Raw genomic sequence first — 15,193 nt, 5'->3', positions numbered from 1 at the left:
TTTTTTCTCTTATTTTATTTTATTTTATTTTTATTTTTTCTTTTGGAGGGAAACTTGGGAAAGGAGATATTGTCAATAAAGAAAACATCTAATAAAAATAAAAATAAGTAAATAAAAATTTAATAAAAAAAGAAACTCAGTGTTTTTACACTGAGTGTAAAAAACAAACAAACAAACAAAAGAAACAAAATGTTATTGAATAGAATTCCCCAGGAAGTAAGGTTGAATAATTAAATGCTTTGGAGAAACCTTTTAAAATACAGAATGTAAATATTGTTTCCAAAGCACAGCATAGACAAGTAATTAAGGAGAGGAGAAGGTGATAGGCAAGTTAGGAGGAAGGAGATCCTAAACGTTTGCAGGAGAAATAAGAGACACTGGGAGAAATATCAAATTGACAAATTACCAAGGATCTCTTCTATTTGCTTTTGGTGTTCTCTCTCTCTCTCTCTCTCTCTCTCTCTCTCTCTCTCTCTCTCTCTCTCTCTCTCTCTCTTTCTCCCTCCGTGTGTGTGTGTGTGTGTGTGTGTGTGTGTGTGTGCTCAAGAGCGTGCTCCTGCGCTCGTGGCATGTGTAGAGAGACCACTAGGACATTCCAGAGGAAAGGCATGAAGGGGAGAAGGCTGACTGGGATGGCATCAAGGACTTCCTTGGTAGTTGTCATGGAGGATATTAGTTGGCTTTTAGGTAGCAGTTATATTAAACTCTTCTGTTCTTCTATGCCTCTCTTTGCCCACTGTAAATGCATCATCATTTTGAACCAAATCAATTTACTGATTTTATATTTATATTCATTTATGTGAATTTTAAGATTAGCCAGGCATTTGTTTAATGTAGCAAAAGTGAAGAAAGAGAAGGGATTGGGAGAGAAGCTAGATCTGTAGGTAGATTTCACATTTGGGAAAGAAAAATTATATACATATATATATATATATACATATATACATATATATGTATATATATATATATGTATATACACACTAACACACACACACACACACACACACACGTAAAACCCATTCGTGATAAAGAATGTGATATCCTCTTTGGAAATGTTGTAACCCCCAGGTCCTATGAAGAAAGACATACTTAATAATATAATTATCTAAATATTGTATCATGGCTTAAAAATAGCTTGACTCTTTTGTAATCAATGTTTATTTATACTGATGTTCAAACAGAATTGACAAAGTTCTTCCATGATTGTCTTTGCAGGTTTTTTTTTTCCTTCATGAAACATAAGTGTTCTGAAGCGTGGTAATAATACAGGCTTGGGCTTCAGGCCTCAGGTACTTTCCTCTAGTGTTCTATTCTGGAAGGTCCAGCCAATGTTCTCATTATTCAAGACACGTTTGTGTTTTGTAATGTGTGCTTTCATGAGCAATTGCCCCATCTTTCATTCACTAAGACCATATGTATTTTATTGTGTTCCAGTAGCAGGTTATATATGTGTGTGGAGTCTGTTTTACAGTTGTTGCTAACATCACCTCCCTGATTCAGTTCTCTTTGTTAGTGCTCCTGTTGTCACCATATTTTGCATGTACTTGGTAAGCTTGCATGTATTGTCATGTATACCGTATTGGAAAATAAGTTAGAGTCTCTGGCTTCTGCGAGTAATCCTGAAGAACATTCATTTTTTTGTTTCATTGTGAGTTGTCCTTATTATGTGTGCTGTTAGGCAGAATGTGCAGGTGTTCCAGCCTTATTTATTAAGGCATCCGTTCACCTCATAGAATTGAAACACCATATTTATCAGAGTCACACAGCGAAAATGTTCAGTTTTTCTCTAAAGATTCACTTCATAAGCCCCTGTGGTGAGCTTTGTTCAGATATAGGCAATTTAGAGAGAACAAAACAGAAATCACTTTTAAAACTACCATTCTTATGGAATTTGCAATCTGGGTCAACCTGTTAATCTGTTTTGAGTTAATCTCTGACAAGTCATTCCTGGCTCTACCACTCTGCCCCCACTCTTATTACCCTTTAACCCCCTCTATTAAAACGAGAAGAAAAAAAGCAGCTATATTAATGCACAAATCTTTATCACCTGCTCCTCCCCAAAATCCATGTTTCTAAATTTTCATGGTCTTCTTATCCTATTATGTGTCTCCTGAGAACAAATACTAGTTTTAAAATAGTATTGCAAAGAAAGATGCATGTTTGCCTTGCATACATTGTTAAAAACAGAGACAACTGATCACATAAAATAAAAATATCCTCAAATAGGTTCATCTATACTTTTTCTACTATGAAATTGTTTGATCATGAAAACCAATTGTTTGTATAATCTGTTGTGAGTGTTATGCCTAAGTCGCAGGTATCCACTGACCACTGAGGAACAAGAGTCTTTATTATGGGCTTGAGAGCAAGGTCTCTCAGACTCTCAACTTTGCAGCAGGTCAAAATGAGAGCCTCGAGTCTAGGAGTTCCAGGTTTTTATTGTGGTTACAGCAAACTTGGGGAATTTTCATATGGGTCACTAAGTTAATATTTTAAAAACTGCATTTCTGGAGTAATCTGCAGGAACTGAACACAAGAGCTGAACCACCTGACAACTAGAATAGTCAGGTTATCTATTCTCTACAGGATGTCTTAGGTTATCTCTGTGTACCTTGGTGCTGCTATTGTAGGCTGGCTAAAGGGGAGGGGGTGTCATAGGATGTTTGCTCAGGTGTGATTTTCTTTCTTGAATTGGAGTTTAGCCCCTGGTCTCACACAAAACGGGGTTTCTTCAAAAAGGGGGTTGGTTGGGATTTAGAGTGAGCAGAAGTTTCTGCAAGGAGCCATACCTCTGGTGAATGTTCTGCAGGCTCACTGGCAGTTGATGACTGTGGGGAGGTAGAACGTTGCAGGACCAGAGCCAAAATTAGGTTGTGTTCTGTACTAGTTATTTTTCTGTTGCTTTGATAAAATATGACCAAAAGCAATGTAAAGAGAGAGGGTTTAGTTAGGTGGGTCGTCAAGGAGCCTAGTGTCCATGAAGGCAGGAAGCACATGGATGGAGCAGGAAGCATGCTAATCCCATTTCTTTCATGCACAGAGAGCGGTGGTTCTCAACCTTCCTAAGGCTGTGTGTGGCCTTTTGATACAGTTCCTCACGTTGTGACCCTCAACCATAAAATGATTTTTGTTGCTACTTCAGTACTGTAATAGTGCCACTGTTATGAATTATGTAATATAAACACCTGATGTGCAGGATATCTGATATGCAATCCCTGTGAAAGGGTTGTTTGAGCCCTAAAGGGGGGGGTGAGACCTACGGATTGAGAACTGCTCAATAGAGGAAGCAGAGAGAGTGAAAGGGAAGTCAGTTGAAGCTATAAACCCCCAAAGTCTGCCTTCAATGATGTACTTCCTCCAGCACGCTTGTGGCTTCCAGAGACGCCATAACTTACCTAAACAGCACCACCAACCAGGAAGAAAGTGTTCAAATACACAGGCCTGTGGGGGACATTTCTTACTCAAGTTGCACAGTTTACATTTTGTCCCCTGAGCAGCCATTTTATCATTCATGTCTGCTTCAGACTCAGCATCTTTCTGACTATTAGGTGAAACGTTTGAGATGTATTCCCTTAGAAGGCCACTTTATCCTTGAAGTGGTCAAGCCCCAAACTAGGAATGCTTCTAGATAGCATGTAAAATCTAAGATAATTTCCACTTTACTGCTTGATGTTGCCACTGAAATATTTGCAAGTGTATTGCTTCACAACTGTATTTTTTTTCCCCCTGTGACTAAAAGATTATGTAATCATCTCCATATTGGAAGATGTCCTTAGGGTAACTTCAATCTGTGTTTCTATGCTGTAGGCACTCATATTTGATTCAGAGTGAGCTCTTACTTCTTTCTTTGGAGCAAGAACAACACTGCACATAGATAGATTCATAAAGATTCACATAGATTCATATAGATTCACATAGATTCATTGTTGTGTGCACACATTATCTTCACATGCCTGTTTTTTTCCTACCTCTTTCTTCATGGAGTTTTCTGTCATGTAGAGGTTTTAATTTTAAAAATCAAATTCTTCAATCTTAGGCTACTCTTTCTGACAATATTGGAGCTTAGATATTAAGAAACTATTCTGCTGTACAAATTATGAAAAGAAGCACAAAAACCTAAACCTGAAGCCCCAACCTTTTACCTATGTTAGCAAACCTTACAAAATTAGGGCAGCCATTTGAGCCCAGGCAGAGGTGGGTCCTTCAGTGTGACGGGTCAGGTGGGTTTGATGGTGCCACTTGTGCTTGCAGAGGGTGGATTAGGGTTTGGTCCTCAGGAATAGAAGGCAAAAGTTTTGCACTTCGGTGAGGATTAAGATCAACTTCAAAGGTTTTTAAGACCAGAAAGTGCTATGCTCTCAGGAGAACTGTGAACTGGTGAAGAAATAACATTACATATCTAATCTCAGCTATAGATCAAGGGAGAACAATCTGTTTGTTAAATAATAGCCCTCCACAATTCTTTTCTTTGAAGAATTAAAAGCAATGAATTTCAATTTGAGGTAAACCTAGACCTATACGCAGGCAATTGGCAAGGGTGTCTGGAAATCATGAGTAGAGGAAGACACTGCCAACATGGGACAGAAAGAACTCTCTAGACACATAGGAAAACGATAGCCTGGTTGTGACATGAAAGCACCAGTCTGTTGAGCACATAAGGTGTGATAAACAAGAGGAAACAGTAGCAGATAGCAGTTGAGTTGAACCTACAGATGCTTCATTATTCAAATATTAAAACTGGGGCTGGAGTGATAGCCTAGGGGTTAAGAGTTCATGCTGCTTTTCCAGAGGACCTGGGTCTAGTTCTTAGCACCCATATTGGATGGCTCACAGCTGCCTGTCAATTCAATCCCAGGAGATCAAACCCTTTTCTGGCCTCCATGGATACTGTGGTATACAATGGTAACTACTCAACCAGACAAAAATTCATATGTTTAAAAAAAAAAAACCTTAAAATACCTAGATTATTAGATTCTGATAAGATTATATACCATGGAGGTGCTAGCAATTAGGGTTTCTCCAGGAAATTTCATGCCAGGAATAGTGATGGGCCACCCACAGATACCCTGAGACCAGAAGAAAAGACTATATGGGAGAACATGTGCACGCGTGTGCATGCATGTGTTTATGTGTACATGTATGTGTATGTATGTCTGTGTTTCTGTGGTGAATTTGCATGGGAACACCAGAGGTCAGTCTTGGATATAGTTCCTCAGAAATGACAACCAGCTTGGTTTATTGAGACGGGGTCTCCCACTGGGCTGCTACCAGCCAAGGAATCTAGGGTGGCTGGCTAGTGAGACCCAGGGATTTGCCTGTCTCCACCTCCCTGTCCTATGATTAGCAGTAGCACAGATGTGTTGAACTTTTATGTAGGTCTGGGGGATTGAACTGCGCTCCTTATGCTGGCACATTAAGCACATCAATGCTGAGCTGTCTCTGCGGACCTATCTTGGTGTTAGTTTCATCTCTTCTGTACATCTTGACATCACCATGGTAAACGGCACTGGGCAGGGGTAGATTGACAATGTTTCTTTTTGCAGTTTTGGTCAACATTATAAGTGAGTTCATCTTTTCCACATTTGTATTTATTGTGTCATTTTCTTTTAATGGTGGTGGGGGTTTGGATCCAGAGCCAGGCATTATGACTGGGAACTAGCATATGTTAACTTATTTAAAAAATGAAAGAGCAGTAAACATGCTAAAGCAGGGATGGGGAAAGACCATGAGGCCTCAACCCTGCACAAAAACTGCGGGCAACTCAGGAATGCTGAGAGTGAAGCACACATCACTTGGTTATCCAGTATCAAATGGCCAGCCCTGAAAATGTACATAAAAATAGCATCACACAGACTTAGCTGGTTACATTTAGGAATATATATGCATATATACACACACATATATGCATATATATGCATATACACACACACATATATATACATACACACACATACACACACACATATATATACATATATATATATATATGTGCATATGCACATAACAACAACTAATAAGAAAAGAAGAGAGACCTTGAATTTGAAAGAGAGCAAAGAGAGGCATCCAGGAGAGGGAAGGAAGAAAAGTGTCCTATTATAATCTCAAAAATAGAAAAATACTTGCAAAATAAAAACGCATTAAAATGAGGAAAGAGCTGACAAACACAAATGAGAAATAGTCAAACAAATTTGAAGGAGACATTTATGAGACATTCAAAAAATGTAACTATGTTAAAATTTGCAAATTTGACATAATGGTTTATTTAAGCGAGAGGTGTTATGTAGCCTGAATAGATGAGTGAATTGCAAGACAGAAGGGAATCAGGTACAATGTACAGAAAAGAAAGGTACTTGATGTCCCAGGGTAGGTTGGTATGGGGGGGGGCTCCACCTTCTTAGAGGAGAAGAGGAGAGAGGATGGGAGGAGCTAATATGTGAGGGGGGATATATATATATGCATGTAATAACAACTAATAAAAAAAGAATTTGAAAAGAGAGCAAAGAGAGGCACCCAGAAATTGAGTGTTTTTTTTTTTTTAACACAGTGTCCCATTAAAGAAGATTCTAAAAACTAACAACAACCAGTTTAAACCCAGGGCTTATAAAAACAAATAAACCATTGAGACAACAATGTCCTGTGAGCCAGGAGATGCTGGAGCTAGATCATCCCAGGGATTCTGTGTCCTTGTAAAGGTGAGAGAGGAAGGGGATTGGAGACATTTTAAACTCTGCTTCTCAAAACATCAGAAGTCCCTATAAGGAAATAGAAATCAGAGATAGCAACTTGCAAACCAAATGGGAAAAATGAAAAAAACAAAACCCAAGTAAAAAATTCAAAACTCAGCAAGGAAGGAAAGAAAAAGTAAAAACAAGCCAGGGGAACAAAGGAAAACTAAAAGATGTAAATAAAAAAGAAAAGGAAGAAGGAGGAGGAGGAGAAGGAGAAGAAAGAAAGACAGACAGGCAGACACAAAGAAAGAGAGAAAGAAAGGAAACCATTTGTCAATAGGTTGAAGAAGTGGAAATGTTGGAATTGTTCAGTAAGGAGACTGACAAGCAGAGAGGATTTGAAAAGTAGACATCCTTTGCCTTACAAAAACTTTGCAATTTTATTTGTCGATTCTTGATCTTACAGCATAAGCCACTGGTGTTCTGTTCAGAAATTTTTTCCCTGTGCCCATGTGTTCGAGAATCTTTCCCAGTTTCTCCTCAATAAGTTTCAGTGTATCTGGTTTTATGTGGAGGCCCTTGATCCACTTGGACTTGAGCTTTGTACAAGGAGATAAGAATGGGTCAATTTTCATTTTTCTCTATGCTGACCGCCAGTTGAGCCAGCACCATCTGTAAAAAATGCTGTCTTTTTTCCCCACTGGATGGTTTTAGCTCCTTTGTTAAAGATCAAGTGACCATATGTGTCATATGTGGGCTCATTTCTGGCTCTTCAATTCTATTCCATTGATCTTCCTGCCTGTCTCTACCAATACCATGCAGTTTTTATCACTTTAAGGCAACCAACAGATTGGGAAAAGATCTTTAACCAATCTTATATCTGATGGAGGGCTAATATCCAATATATACAAAGTACTCAAGAAGCTAGACTCCAGAGAACCAAATAACCCTATTAAAAATGGAGTGCAGAACTAAACAAAGAATTTTCAACTAAGGAATATCGGATGGCCAAGAAGCACCTAAAGAAATGTTCAACATCCTTAGTAATCAGGGAAGTGCAAATCAAAACAACCCTGGGATTCCACCTCACACCTGTCAGAATGGCTAAAATAAAAAACTCAGGTGACAGCAGATGTTGGCAAGGATGTGGTGAAAGAGGAATACTCCTCCATTGCTGGTGGGATTGCAGGCTGGTTCAACCCCTCTGGAAGTCAGTTTTGTGGTTCCTCAGAAAATTGGACGTAGTACTACCTGAGGACCCAGCTATACCACTCCTGGACATATAACCCAAAAGATGGTCCAACATATAATAAGAACACATACTCCACTATGTTCATAGCAGCCTTATTTAGAATAGCCAGGAGCTGGAAAGAATCCAGATGTCCTTCAACAGAGGAATGGATACAGAAAATGTGGTACATTACACAATGGAGTACTATTCAGCTATTAAAAATGATGAATTATGAAATTCTTAGGCAAATAGATAGAACTAGAAAATATCATCCTGAGTGAGGTAACCCAATTGCAAAAGAACACACATGGTATGTACTCACTGATAAGTGGATATTAGCCCAAAAGCTCTAACCAGATATAATTCACAGACCACATGAAACTCAATAAGAAGGAAGACCAAAGTGTAGGTGCTTAGGTCATTCTTAGAAAGAGAACAAAATACTCACAGGAGCAAATATAGAGATCAAGTGTTGAGTAGAAACTGAAGGAAAGGCCATCCAGAGACTGTCCCACTTGGGGATTCATCCCATGTACAGTTACCAAACCCAGACACTATTGTGGATGTCAAGAAGTGCATGCTGAAAGGAGCATGATATGGTTGTCTCCTGAGAGGCCCTGCCAGAGCCTTAGAAATACAGAGGCAGATGTTTGCAGCCAACCATTGGACTGAGCACAGGGTCCCCAATAGAGGAGTTAGAGAAGGGACTGAAGGAGTTGAAGGGGTTGGCAACCCCATAGGAAGAACAACAATATCAACCAACCAGACCCCCCAGAACTCCCAGGGACTAAGCTGTCAACAAAGGAGTACACATGGCTCCTGCTGCATATGTAGCAGAGGATGGCCTTATTATGCATCAATGGGAGGAGAGATTCTTGGGCCTATAGATGCCCTAGTGTAGGGGAATTGAGGGCAGGGATGTGGAAGTGGGTGGATGGGTAGAGGAACACCCTCATAGAAGCAGGAGGAGGGAGGATGTGATAGGATGTTTCTGGGAGGGAGGGAAACTGGGAAAGGGGATAACATTTGAAATATAAAATAAAGAAAATATCCAATAAAAATAATGAAAAAAAAAGCAGACATCCACACTATTTGCCATTTGCAAGAGGCATACCTGTATTGAAAGGAAGAAAACTGAAAACATGAACTGATATGCAAACCCAAGGAAAACAGGCACAGCCTCATTTTACTAAGGCAGCAAATGATAGAAGGCTCTTGGCTGCCATCTGCTTCTCAGGCACCACCTGGGACATGTGAATATCAACATGTGGGCATCTTCTGATTGGTAACACCCTTTTAAACATAACCACGGGGCACTTCCATGTCCTGTCCAGACAAGATGGGGCCTCTTTGAGCAAAAGTCCCTACTGCATTAGAGATGAAGTTACAACCTGGGGACCTGTAAAGCCTAACCAGTTTCGTTTTTGAAGAAACTCCATTTTCTGTGAGACCAGGGCCTACACTCCAGTTCCAGGAAGAAAATCACAGTCCTCCTGAGCAAGCATCCTATGGCAACCCATCCCCTTAGCAACAGCCAGTGAGGCTACAATAGCAGGGCCATGGTACATATACATAACTTAAGACACCCTGCAGAGAATGGATAACGTAGCCATCCTGTTCATCAGGTGTTCACTGCATGCAGAAGTGTAGTTTTAAAAAAATTAAGCAAAGACTTATGAACTGGTTCCATTTTATTTCAGTTTCCCCATGGAAACTGTTGTCTAGGTGTGTTTTAGAGATGAGAAAGGAATGGTGGCACAGCTGAGCCAAAGGTCACAAAGATCCTGGTTATAAGTAGGCATGTTTTACTTGCTTTGAACATCTTCATTAATGTATCTTTAGAAACACAAGGATTATCTTTGCAGGCAATTCGGAACTTAGTTCAACTTCAGTGTCTTTGTTCTCAGCCTTAGGGTGAAGGGTTTCTCTCTATTCCTGTATCCCCTTAATCCTTTTCTGTTTTTCTAGCCTGTAATTCTTCTCCATAACCTTGTGAGGAGTCTTCCATGTGATTTCCCAGCCCACTGTCTCTTTGTCCACACTAACCCTACAACTTACTATACTTTCTAAATTGTTCTTTGAACTCTGATCAATCGTGCTTTTACAGGAGAACCACTTCACCCGCCATTTTCACAGTCCCCATTGCTATTTTAACATTTTTATTTGAAATATCTCCATATGAAAAGAAATAGTTTTATGTAGGGAAATCTTCATTAGTGAGCTTTGTTAGTTGTGTCAAGGTATTCTAGCATCTCTTGGGGACTTTAAGTAGACTCTTGAGTTAAGGGTTCCTTTCCCTATTATGTCCTCTTCACGTTGCCTATCTGTCTTTCTATCCTGAAGCCCTGCCATTGCTCTCAATCACTGCTGGATTTGTTCAAAGTTTAGTTGAGTTGAGAAGAGTGTTACGGCTATCTTTAGTCAGAACTAAACAATAATATTCATAAGGCCTCATATAAGTGCATTTCAGAAGGGGCAGGGGAAGGCATCATTAGAGAGTAGAGAGATGAAAAGAGATTGAGCTAGATGAGGTGCTTTTTTGTTTTTTGTTTTTGTTTTTTTTTTTTTTTTTTTTTTGAAACAGGGTTTCTCTGTATAGCCCTGGCTGTCCTGGAACTCACTCTGTGGACTAGGCTGATCTTGAACTCAGAAATCTGCCTGCCTCTGCCTACAAAGTGCTGGGATTAAAGGCATGCACCACCACTGCCTGGCTTAGATGAGGATTTTAATACTGATATTGTATATTGGCCTGAGATGTTCAACATACTTAATTTTGTCAATTTAAATAACAGTGTGGGAAAGAGAAAGTGTGTGTGAGAAGGGGAGCGGGGGTGAAGGAGAGGGAGAGAGAGATTCTTCAAAGACATTAAAAAGCATTACAGTGTAAACTATGTATATCATGATGAACCTATGGAGGTTGAGACAAGGGGAAATGTCAATAGGAGGAGAGGCCCTTGGTCCTGTGAAGGCTCAATGCCCCAGTGTAGGGGAATGCCAGGGCAGGGAGGTGGAAGTGGGTGGGTGGGGGAACACCCTCATAGAAGCATTGGAATGGGGATGGGGAGTTTCTGGATGGGAAACAGGAAAAGGGATAACATTTGAAATGTAAATAAAGAAAATATCCAATAAAAAAATAAAATGTGCCGAGTGGGGGGGAGGGGAGAGAGAGAAGTTCAAATAATTTGTTTTGAAATAAGAGAAAGCTGGTGACAAAGTCCTATAGCAGGAGTTCATCATCCGCTCATTAATAGAACATTAACGGTGTGTTGGATAAGTATTTTTGTACATCTGGATAGCTATCCCATGACTCATGGGAAAACTCTGGTTTAGAAAGAGATAAGTTATTTCTCCACTGGTGAAATGAGCCTAGTTAAGCCAGATTAGATTATATTAAAGGCATTTTATCGGGTGCCCAGGGGAGGAGGCCAAGGAAGTCACCATGGGAAGGGAAAGAGGAGAGGGGGAAGAGAAAGAAAGAAAGCATGCATGCAGAGAGAGAGGGAGAGGAGAGAAAGAGAGACAGAGAGAGAGAGAGAGAGAGAGAGAGAGAGAACACAGAGACAGAGAGACAGAGACAGAGAGACAGAGACACAGAAAGAGACACAGAGACACAGAGAAACACACAGAGACAGAAAGGAGAGAGGAAAGAAGAGAGAGGACAGAGGGAAGAGACCAAAATGTTTGCATTATATAGAGAAGAGCCTCTGGGGAAAGAGCAGTCCACTTCCTGGAGCTGGAAAGTTCACAGTTGAGGGTAGCTTATGTCAGCTAGGGACTGAGGGATGCAGGGAGAACCTGGAGGCCACTTCTGCTTTTGTGAGTAAGATATGCACCTCAGTCTTTTGGCCCAGGGTTTGAGACCAAACGAAGTTCTTATGAAAATTAATATTTTGGCGTCTGCTTGTAAAAGTCCTCCAGAAAGGGTTTTTAATAGTTTCTGTATGCATGGGTGCTCAAAGGCTTCCTTCATGGTCTTGAGCTCTGCACATGCCCACACATTTGTAAAGTCTGCCATGTGTGACTCCATTTTGCCTCAGACAATTTTCACAATTATCTCTGATGTGGGAAGAAAGCAGGAAAGAAGAGAAAGAAAGAGAAAAGGGGAACCTAGAGCCCTATCCTCAACATGGATGATTTCAAGGATGCTTTGTTATCAGTTCAGGATCTTCCCGGTTTTGGTAAGTGCTTTTTCCTTAAGCGTTAGACCAGTACATCTACTTTACAAAGTCTCCCAGAACTGCTGCACCCACTGGCTCAGATCCTCCTGTTCTCTGTCACACAACAACACAGTTACTTTATTTTCTAATCAAGGCAACTGAGAAAATAGAAATACATTGTGGTGTAACTGTAAAACCTGACCAACCCCATTTTAGAAGAAACTCCATTTCGTGTGAATTGGTTAAACTCCAATTCCAGGAAGAAAATCACACATGAGCAAACATCACCCCCGCCCTGCCCTCCCCCATCCCCTTTAGCAACAGCCAGGCTACAGCAGGACCAAGGTACATAGAGATAACCTAAGACATCCTGCAGTGAATAGATAACCTGGCCATCCTGTTTGTCAGGTAGTTCTGCCCTTGTGTTTGGTTCCTGCAGATTACTCCAGAAATGCAGTTTTTAAAATATTAACTGGCTGACCCATATGGAAATTCCCCAAGTTTGCTATAACCACAATAAAAACTCTAAACTTGGGGGTTTAGACCTGTAGTGAACTTGAGAGCCTAAGAGACCTTGCTCTTGAGCTCAAAATAAAGACCCTTATGTGGTTTACATGAGAATTGGCTCCTCGGTGGTCTTTGGGGTACCTTCAATTTGGGCATAACATAACATGCCTGCCAGAAGTGAAGATATTCTAAAAAGACATTGAAGTCTCTCAATCTGATTATCTTACTATTGAGACAATGGCTCCAAAGAAGTACTTTTCCCCAGGAATCTCTTGCTGGACGAAAGAAAAAGCACCAGCCGGAGACTGAACGTGTCTCCCAGAGATTTCACACAGCTCTAACAACTTGTCAGATTACCTCACAGCTGAGACAGGATGCCAGATGCCCACACAATGGAGTCAAAGATGGTCTGGGGGTGGGTAAGGATGTCTGAGGTCAGTGTGGCCTTATCAAATCAATCTTTATTTTCTGCTTTCCACTTTTTAGTTTTTCGAGACAGGGTTTCTCTGAATAGCCCTAGCTGTCCTGGAGCTCACTCTGTAGACCAGGCTGGACTTCGAGAAATCCACCTGTCTCTGCCTCCCAAGTGCTGGGATTAAAGGCATGTACCACCACTGCCTGGCTTCTGCTTTCCACTTTTAATTTGATTCTTTTCATTGACTTATTGAGGACTGGTGGTTGGACCATAGTTGGACAACAGGAAGTGGAGCATGATTTGAACCACGGTATTTGTTTTTTTATGGAAGGACTAGGTCTTACCTGTAATAGATCCCCTGATTTCCAGGTTTCCCGGAAAGAGTCAGTGTCACCATTTTGCTTCTTTAGTATGCAGTGATCTGCATAATCTTCAGCTGTTTGCACCAGCTGCTTTTATTTCTATTAATGATTATATGACCAGTATGTAGGAAACAGCTGTGTGCTCCCTCTGCCAGAGTCTCTTCTGGATTTGTATGCCTGTAGTATGTTTCCATGCATAAAGAATAGTGAATCCAATGATGCATTCCTTCAGCATGCCATAAGAATCAAATTCTAAGTATAAATTTATGCCATTCATGCTATATTAATATTTAGGATAAAAGAATACTTGTCTATGATTTAGAGAACTGTGTGTGGGAATTCCTTTGCCCCCATTTTATGGAAAGCTATTCTTTATTAGATGAAATTTTGGTCTTTTGTTGTGTGAGTTTGATTCTGCTCAAAAGTTGATGCCTTTCCAGTTTAAAAGTTGACAATAAATTATTACTGAATTCTTAAAATTCATGAATGCCAACTTCTCTCTGAAGTCCTCCTCAACAAGTTTATTTTATGAAGGAAATAACCTATAAAAGATAAGAGTAAAATTGGTTATGTATAATACATTTCTCTCAACCTTTTAAAATGTTGTCCCTAAGTCAGAAGCCAACAGAGAGATGACTGGGATCCACCAAGCCAAATTCTTAGTTTTGTGACCAGCTGGCTAGAGCAGCTGCAGTCTGTCTTTTGGGTCTATGGAAGACATGGACAGAGAAATATTGCTTGTTATTGAACTTGAAGTCCAACCTCCATGTGTCCCTTTGGTGAGTTGGATGATTTGAGTCATACCGAGACTCTGTGCTTCTCCAGAAGGGAAGTACTTCCACAGCTGGAGGCATTTGCACCCTGAACCAAGAGCCTCTAGCCTATCTATAATAAGGACTTTCTGCCACTGATGTCTTCTTTATGTTTCTCTTACAATCCAACTATAAAAAAGACGTTTTAAACATTTATTTCTTTTCCTTTCTTCTCTTTTCTCTCCTTCTTCCTCTTCCTCTTCCTCTTCCTCTTCCTCCTCTCCCCCTCCTCCTCCCCTTCCCCTCTCCCATCTCTCCCCTCCCCCCAGCCCATGTTGTATGTCACAGCCCTCATAAGGAGATTGAGAAGACCTGTGAGAGTCAGTTCTCATCTCACACCATGTGGGTACTGGGAGTTGAAATCAGGTCATCCAGGTTGGTAGTAAACAGTGCCTCTATTTGCTGAGCCTTCTTGTCAGCCCTCTCAAGTTCCAATTACTTTACTATTTACATTAAAAGCATCAAAACAACCAAAATACCAAAAATTTCTTAAATTTTTAAAAATTTGACATAAATCGTATATATTTAACGATACACCCAACATATTATTTTGAAGTATATATATATACATATATAAACAAACTGGAAAACTACTAAATTAGCTAATTAACATATGCACTCACTCTTGTTGACCACGAGTTTTTTGGCAGAAGGAGAGTCCGAATACTTTCATTATCTTAACATTTTTTAACAGTATAGCAAATACATTACTAATTCTATTTATCATGTTTTAAATACAGACAGTGTGCTGTAGAGATATTCTTTTCCAGTCTTGTCTATTTGGGGTTTTGCATGATTCTTGTAACTTTATTCAGATGTTTTTCCTTAGTTTGGGGAAGTTTTCTTCTTTGATCGTGTTGAAGATGTGCTCTATACCCGTGACTTGGGGTTTTTCTCTCTTTTCTATGCATACAATTCAAAGGTCTCATCTTTTCATTTCCAGTGTGTTCCTTTCCTGTGTTTATAATTCTTTTCATATTCTTTATTTGGTCTAAATCCCACGTTTTGTCTTTGAGTCCTGATGCATTTGAGTCCTTCTGC

Source organism: Mastomys coucha, unplaced genomic scaffold, assembly GCF_008632895.1.
Source record: "Mastomys coucha isolate ucsf_1 unplaced genomic scaffold, UCSF_Mcou_1 pScaffold23, whole genome shotgun sequence".
Lineage (NCBI taxonomy): Eukaryota > Metazoa > Chordata > Mammalia > Rodentia > Muridae > Mastomys > Mastomys coucha.
The sequence above is the reverse complement of the archived record's forward strand: the minus strand, read 5'-3'. Positions refer to the sequence as shown.